Here is an 8753-nt window from a genome sequence, read left to right on the forward strand (position 1 = left end):
TGATACAACAAGCAAACTCTATAATTCTGAAAACTACTTGAAAGCACTATCGTGTAGAATAATATAATAGTAAAACAATAGTTTGAAAATTTGTTACTTCCCCCTTTATAAAATAACCCTAGATTTTCTCGTTGAATTTCATAAATCATGCCACACAAGCAAAATTAAGGGTAAATTAGTTGGATTGGTAGATATAAAGGTTCTAATGGATTAATATTTGTCTTTTCACTATTTCTATTGGCTCAATGGTAACTCTCATTAATTACTGGTTTACTTTCTGTTTCATCCATCTTTCAAAAAAATAAGAATGGAGTACTTCCTTGGGCAAAATCCTCTTAACTCAATTCTGCTTGCAAAAACCTAATCAATCCACTAATTTTCTTCTATTTACTTGCCCAAAATAATTTGTAATCAAATCACATACCTACCATGCTTGTAGGAATGACTTTCTTTGAAATGCAAAAAATGGCCTTCGGGGGTAGAAAACCCATAGCAAAGAAGCGGATTTATGATTTTCCTCTTAAGCTTTTGCTTTTACCTTTCTACCCTAAGAACTTTACTAAAAACCTTCGGGAAACATAAAAGAGGCTTCACGAGAAAAAAATGGGGCCTGCTAGTGACTTTACTTTTCTATTTGGGTCTTTGCAAAAAATTTACCTCTTAGTTTGAAATTCACCAGAGGAGAAGCTACTTCTGAGTTTTTCACTAATGCTCATCCCGCTCATCCTAATGAGTTCTGAGTAATTTTTGCTATGAAAACTTGATGATATTTGAATGATTTAATCATTATGCAGCTTACATATCCTTGTTTTAGCCTACAAATAGCAGCTATGGATCCCTGTAGAGTTTTACCTTTTGGATGCGAAAACCCACAATGGAGAAGAAGAAACTTGTTTTTTCTCCAATGCTCATTGTTTTACTTCCTTTGCCCTATTCACTTTATTTTAAGCCTCCAAAAAAACACAAAACCAACTTCACAAGTGAGAGGTGGGGCCCTTTAGCATCCTCAATTCCTTTACATACACCTCTTCAAAAAATTGATTTCTGACTTCAGAATCTACCACGGAAAAGCTCTTTTCTAGTTTTTCGTCGATCACTATTCTGATCATTTTCCAGACTTTAAAATGATTCTTGCTGTGAGGTCATGATATCACTTGAACAATATTTTTATAACAAGATTCACTTTACTTCAATAAAGCTTAAACATATCATTCACCAACCTTTGCAAAAATACACATTTGGGGTGTGAAAACCCTGCTATGGAGAAGTCGAAACCTGATTTTCTGCCAATTCAATTTTCTCTAACTCCAGATCAAATGAGCTACAGGAAAATCAAACGATGTAGCAAAAATTGAGAATCTCCATCAAGGATGGCTCTAAACTACCCCTAAGACTCATGATAATCAAGAAATACCCACCTAGTCTATATGTGACATGGGAGAAGGGAAAAGATGAAAACTCGATGGAGAAACTCAGCATCTAAAGAAGAAAGACCTATTGACTCGACTTGATGGAACATGAAATTAGTTCATTCTCCACTTTTCAAAAATTGTATATGGTGAAAAGTGGGGCAACACACCTACAAGCTGTATTCTCTTAGCTCCTCATCAACTTCAGATGCACTTTTACAATAGTTAATAAGCAAGGGAACAATTTCATTTTGATGAAGTCCAAACCTGTACCCAATAGCTTGACTATAAGGGGAAAGGACATAGATTAGAATAAGATTATAGCTTATATAGCTAAAGGCCATTGATGATACATTGATGTACACGTGGACTACAAGATTAAAAAATGGAAACAAAATATAGAATCACATTTTTAAGTAACATAAAATTTCACAAATATTATATTGTTTTTATATTTTCTATATCAATTACAATATTCAATTATTTTTCAAAAGGCCTTCACTTTTTTAGCTTCTAAAGCCATTTTCCCCATAAGAACCAACCATTAACTACCCAACACAGCAATATATTATTAGTAAGTAGGAGATATTTTCCACAGCAAGTCAAATTATGATATTGCTATGTGGATTCAGCTTTGTAGATTTTAGGTCAAACTCATTGACCCATGTTTCATGAGTAATAGTTCACAAGGACTCATCTCTCATGAGAATGAATGGAACACTTAGCACTCATTGCAATTAGATGATGCTCATAGGTGGTGGATAAGCTAATATTATAATTTATTAACTATAAACTAACACTATGGATCATAAACAAACAAAAGACGAGTAGACTGAAAATGTGTTCTTAGCAACAATAGTTGTCTATTCATTCAATGTGACAAGAATTTATTCAAATCCATGCATTAGAATCTCAAAAGAAGTTCAACCTTCACTGTTTGACTATCATGGCTTTACTAGGATAACTGTGGTACAAGGGGTGAATTGATAAATCTATCCCTACAATTGGGACTGACAATAGCAATAAATAAATAAGCAATATTTGAGAGAGATTTAAACAACATAGATAACTTGGAAGGCTCTTAAGGTTGGTGCTAGATGACAAAATCAGAGGTTTGAACATCATAGTTGAATTACTAGTCACAATGGGAAATAGAGGCGTGCTGCCTACCACTTGAAGAGCTAATGTGGATCCAGAATTGTAACATTTCTCATTCCTATACATCTAATTTGAGATATAAGAATGCCTTAATATTGACTATGAAACTTAGTCTTTGCTTCTTTATAGTTAGTTCTACAATTTATATTGCCAAAGCATTGATCCAAATGTGAATATGTAATCTGCTCAAGTTATCTAGTTCTAGATGTTTGGTGTAATAGGATCACCATGTACTAGTCATTTGATTTATTACTTTTCAATATTGGAATCAAATTAAAAAATCAAATTATAGTTTCATTAAAACTTACCATATCTAAAGGGATATAGTGGCTAAAAGTGCATATTAGATTCGTGGCACTTAATATGATGGCTAGAAATTGCATATCAAACCCGTGTAGGATAATATTAGTCTTTTTGTTGCAGATCATACTTCATACCATACCTTAAAGTGGTCATTTTCTAGTCCCAAAGTGGCCTACATAAGCCTACAATAGCTAGCTAGCATCTGGATGTGATACATGTTGATTATATGGCATTAAAACCTATGGATTGAATTGTTACAGTTTGATTTGTGACTGATAATAAGTTTGTAATCTCTCTTTTCAGTCTTAGCAGTAAATAATAAACTCATATTTTGCCATATCATTTAGCTGTACATGTTTTGATTCATTGCATAGTCATTTCCTTTAATCATTTGTAATGTGTTATCATAAACAAGCATAAAAGTGAACTCAGCCAAAGTCATCAAAATTTTTGAACTCAATAACATCACCATTCCTGGGAGTCCAAAACATACATCAAACCAAAAAAAAATAGAAAAATTGGATCGAGTTTGGGTGGGGATCTTTCACAATTACTTATTGATGCTTAATCTATCTTGTGGTCTTGAGGATTTGCAAAACCTCGTGGAAATCAAACTATCATGTTTGAATTAGAAAATAATCGGTTTATAAAACAACAACAATAAAGAATATAATAAAAAGTAACTGGTATGAAAGTATTCTTTTATTAATCTCATATAAATTTGTTAAGAAGATGCAACAGTAATGGTCTTCTCTTGTCAAGTATGCCAATCGTGAGATGGATGGACTAAGGGTTCTTCTCAGAGGCTCATTCCATGCCCTTGGCCTTGGTTGAGGAAGAATGTCATTGATCCTCTTAACAAGGAACATAAGATTAATAATTATTTATCTGATTTCCATCAGACATCATATTTGGGATCAATTTGAAAATTTTTGATAGAAAGATGCACCAGTACTGGTTCTATCATTAAATACGACAACTACAAGATGATAGACGTCCTGCCATTCTCATGGCCCAAGGGGCCATATGATTTGGACACTCATTATGTGCCCTTGAGTTTAGTTGAGGAGGATAGTCTCAACTCTCCCAACATCCTATCAAGCTTTTCCACTAAATTCCTAATATGGTAAGTTATTAGAAGTATGCAGTGAAATGGATACAAGTGAATTTAGGGTGTTCTATTTTCAATATCATTTGTATAATGATCATAAATCCTTGATACAATTTTCTCTAAATTGAATTGCAATTACATATTTTATATATAGAATACTATTTATAAATAACTTGTGTTGTGGGACTTGTTATTTTTGGGCAAAATCTAATATATCCCATAAAGAGATCATTATGCTACTTGTGCAAGAGCCCCATCATTCTAAAGAATCATACCATTTTTGGTAGGCACCTAAAAGGCAATTTCCATAATGATTTGATCTCTCCCTCTTACAAGCTATGTACACTAAGGCACCTTGATGATATTTAATTGATATCCTTCATATAGGTGTAATGATTACTGACTTTGAGCTTGTATACAGCTTATCTATGATATAAATTGACTTTGTAATTGCAAGGTAATTTGTGACAGAGCATTGCAGCAAGAACATGAGAGCACCATTATATTTAGTAGTCAATCTAATGGAAGCCTAAAAAATAGGAATGATGGTGATTTAGAATCAATTAATTTGGAAGGAGAATTCATAACTCGTCAAGATTCATCAAATTTAGATTTAGCAAAAGTTTACAAGGAACATTGTGAAATCCTTTTTGATGTATTTAACAAAGCAGTAGAGGTAGACATCCCTTTGGGAAAAGGATGAGAAACAAAACTCTAAATAAGTAGGCAAGCTCTCCATGTGCTCTACACCCCACAAGTAAATCTACTCTAACAAATTGAGAAGATTGGGAATTCATTTGGGGATTCACCTTATCATGCATACTAATAAGTGAAAGCATATGATAACAATTCAATTCATAAGTATTGAAGAAAATTTTATTTCCAATAGACTCCCTAAAAAATGTAGTTAGGCCACCATGAAACAAACCTTGTACCTAGAAAATTATGTACCAATGAAACAATCAAACAGTATCTTTTATAATGAAGGATACCATGTGAAGCATTTATATTCCATGTCTACAACTACATAGCAAATAGTAACAACAATTTAACACCTTACCCTTTCATTTCTAAGAGTTTTTAGTGCATAGTCCAGAGGCCTAGCATATCTCTACTGTTGCTTTTTCAGTTGCTTATTGTCATTCTCCTAAACTTGCAATCTACATTGCAAAATAGCAAATAGTTAATGGTATGGAGTATAGAATTCAATTTATATACATACAATAGATACAAAGTCTAGTTCTTGTTACCTTTATCAACTCTGCTGGGCAAAGTACAAAACTTATTAATGCTTCACCAAAAGCCATAGAAGGAACAACAATCTGAAGTTTGGACTTGCCGCTACCAGGATCTCCTCCCTTTCCAAAGAACCACCATGCCAAAAGTACATCAAACAGTTGCCAATATGCCTATGAAGATATATCAATATGCCTCCTTATCCAGGTATATCATTTTCTTATGAATAAAGGACAATCTACTAAAAAAATAAAAAACCCCTTTTTACAAATTCACATAGGTATAAACCCATTCATTATGGGATAGTAGAAAGAAAATCTATAGTACTAGTGATGCAAAAAAAATTATCTAGCATCCAATCAGGAAATTCACCTTGAACATCCATCCAAGTTACTCAACGCACTCCATAACAAGTTGTTGGTGTGCTAAAAAATTTCTACTCTTCATAATTTTTACAATTGATGCATCAATTGCATAACATCTATCTTTATCCACATCCTCAATCACCTTTTTTTCCTCATCCGCTGGTGGGAGTGGAATTTGCAATCAGGTAGAAACCAATTCCCATGTGATCTCCACATGCATTAGTTTTTGTTAAAAATAGATAGGCAAAATAGTATACAATTTGTTATATTAGAGTTCATACCTTAATTCTCCTCATCTTATTCGTGAATTTTGAATTGACTTTGAAGACATCTGTTTGTGTCACAATTTTTGTATTTGGCTCTTTATTGAGAATTTTATGTTTCACACATGAAAGAGAATGTAGCAATCTGAAAATATCTTCATCAGTCAAATTCAATCAAGTCTTAACTTCTAAGTAACTTAGCCTTTTGGATGCATTGAATAGCAATAATGTTGATGCCTACGTATCATAACCAAAAAGTAAGTTACACAAGGAAAAAGAAGTGAATTCTAGATTGATATATCAAGGAAATTGACACTGATAAACGTGATAGTTAGCTACAGTTCTAGTTAGCTACAAATTAAGATGAAAGATGAAAGGGAGTTCTAATGAAATACATTATAAGATAGTTAGCTGCAATGTTGGAACTAAATAAAAAGATAGGTGACAGGACAGGAGAGAATTAATCCATATGAGATACTATATAGGATGTACCTTTTTAGTCACATAGTACATTGTTGGTAGTCATTTTTCACTATTCATTTTGATAAAGAGATTTTTTTAAATTTATTTTATATAAATTTTACATCTACGTTTCGAATCACACTTCATAATCTATGATTATGAAAAAGACTATGATTATGAAAAAGAAGATAGTGATGAAATTATGAAAATCTTAGCTGACCAAATTTTGGAGAATCATCATACCACTCATTCTATTCTCCTCAAATTAAAATTAAAACTACTAAAGTACCCAAAGCATTCAAGCACATAAAGAGAGAAGTAAAGTTAGTATGGTGCATCTATCATAAGTCATCTCTTCTGCTATCAACTAAAAAAAATAGCATTAGAAAGTTCACAACAATTATACATCCAAACCATTTAATTGTCACTAGTCAAAATAACCAAACTACCAAAATCATTGATGCCCATGCCTTATAACTATTATAAAAGCTTTCAAGTACATAAGCTAGATACTCACAAAGTCCAAGAATAGGAGGAAGGTTGGCCAGCTTGGCATAACTAATGCCCTACAAAATATAGTGAATTAGTATCAAACCTTGAATAATTTCCATTGTTGCTCTAAGAAAATAAAAATAAATGTTACCCTTCAATTAATGAGGATTATTAGAATGGTAGATCATTGAATATGATTCAAACTGTAGAGAAAAGAACATAGACTAAAGTTTCTTTTCCTGTGGTATGGCGAGGCTGGCTATAGTTATGCCAGAGATAAGATCTGACTTGAAAAGTTTCAAGGAATAATTTGGAGCCCATTCAAGGATGGGAAAGAGATACTAAACTCCCAAGAAGCACTTTCTTTTTGCTGACTGGTTGTTAAACTGGCTGAAGGGATCATCAAGAAACAAGGTCTCCTTCACAGCCCCTTCAATGCAATGAAGTGTGCTTTCTCAGGGCCTAACACTAACTTTATGAATGTATTGCATCTCTAACTCATTCTCAACCATGTTACAAAACCCACTAGAAATGAATCTCTCCTTGTTATCCTTCATTTTCACATTCACCCACTTATTTTATGTTGCCTTCTCTTCTCTTCTCTAAAACTAAACTAAACCTTAAAAGACCTTGATGTAGATGATTTTATTGAAAATCACAAGTGTCGAACTTGTCCTTTCTTCATGAATGAAGAGGAAATGAGAAGTGGGTATTTGCACTAAGAGGAAGAAAGCAACTTACTCTATAATAGGCCTTCCATAGTGGAATGCGGGACCCCATAGCCAACTGCTTATTTATCTTTGAAATATTTTAAGCCAATGTCTTCCTTATGCACCATATTCCTTCTGCTCATCTCCACTATGAGTTAAAATCCATCCACATGGTTCACAAGCAAGGCACAGTCAAAATCTATTTACCATATTTGAAAAAATGGAAGAAGCTTTTTTCCATTTGTCAAAATCAAACCTTTGACAACCATTTCCATTGCTCCCTTGTCCACACAGAACATGCCAATAGGAGATACCTTTCTAGTTGTAGGCCATTCATTGGCTGTAACTTTACTCCTCTTTCCGAGCACTGATATTTTTTAGGTACATTCATGCAATTGCAGAAAGCTTATAGATCATTAATAATTGATTTTTTTAATGTTGGTTACTAGACTTCGACAAGTGAGTTGAATTTAAAGGACTATTTAGTATAAATAAAATTGTACCTTTAGATGGATGTAAGTTCTAAACACAACACTATAAGCACCCAAAATATCTACACAAAAATATTTTTACTATTTACAATTTATTTTGCATTAAAATAATTTTATAATCAGGTTTTCTTTTTAAGATTTTTATTTAATTATATTTACGGGATATTCATTAGTGAGCATCATAGTTAAGAGTCTTGGTTTAAAAATTTTATTTTTGTTTCAGTTTGTTGTTTGTATATCAGCTTGTTGTTTATCAAGCTTAATTCAATACTAATGAGTTTGAAACTTTGCTATAATAATGATTAATAATAAACTTTATCATTGTTCAAGTCAAAATTTTATCATTAGCAACATATCATTGTTATATGACTTATAATCTTCTTATTCATGTTTGAAATCTATCTTCTCTACCATGCATTCAACATATATTATTATTACAGAGATATTGGAAATCTGAAACTAAAACCAATATACTAAATCTGTCAACTTTATATATTAGTAAATTCGTTTACTTTGTTTTGTATTATATTTTATCTAAGAGTTTTATTAAAATTTCCATTTGTTTGTTTCTTTTATATTAGACACTAGTTTATAAAAAATTAAAAAATCTATATCTATTATTTAGAAGTTTCATAAAGTTAAACAAATTTAATTATAATGATAATTTGAATAAATAGCATAAACAATTTAAAACATGAGTCCATAAAAATGTACATGCACTGGAAACTCTATGAATGAATTGAATAAATTAAA

The sequence above is a fragment of the Cupressus sempervirens genome, chromosome 2 (assembly GCF_028749045.1).
Source record: "Cupressus sempervirens isolate cs-2001-9-10 chromosome 2, ASM2874904v1, whole genome shotgun sequence".
In the NCBI taxonomy this organism is placed as follows: Eukaryota; Viridiplantae; Streptophyta; class Pinopsida; order Cupressales; family Cupressaceae; genus Cupressus; species Cupressus sempervirens.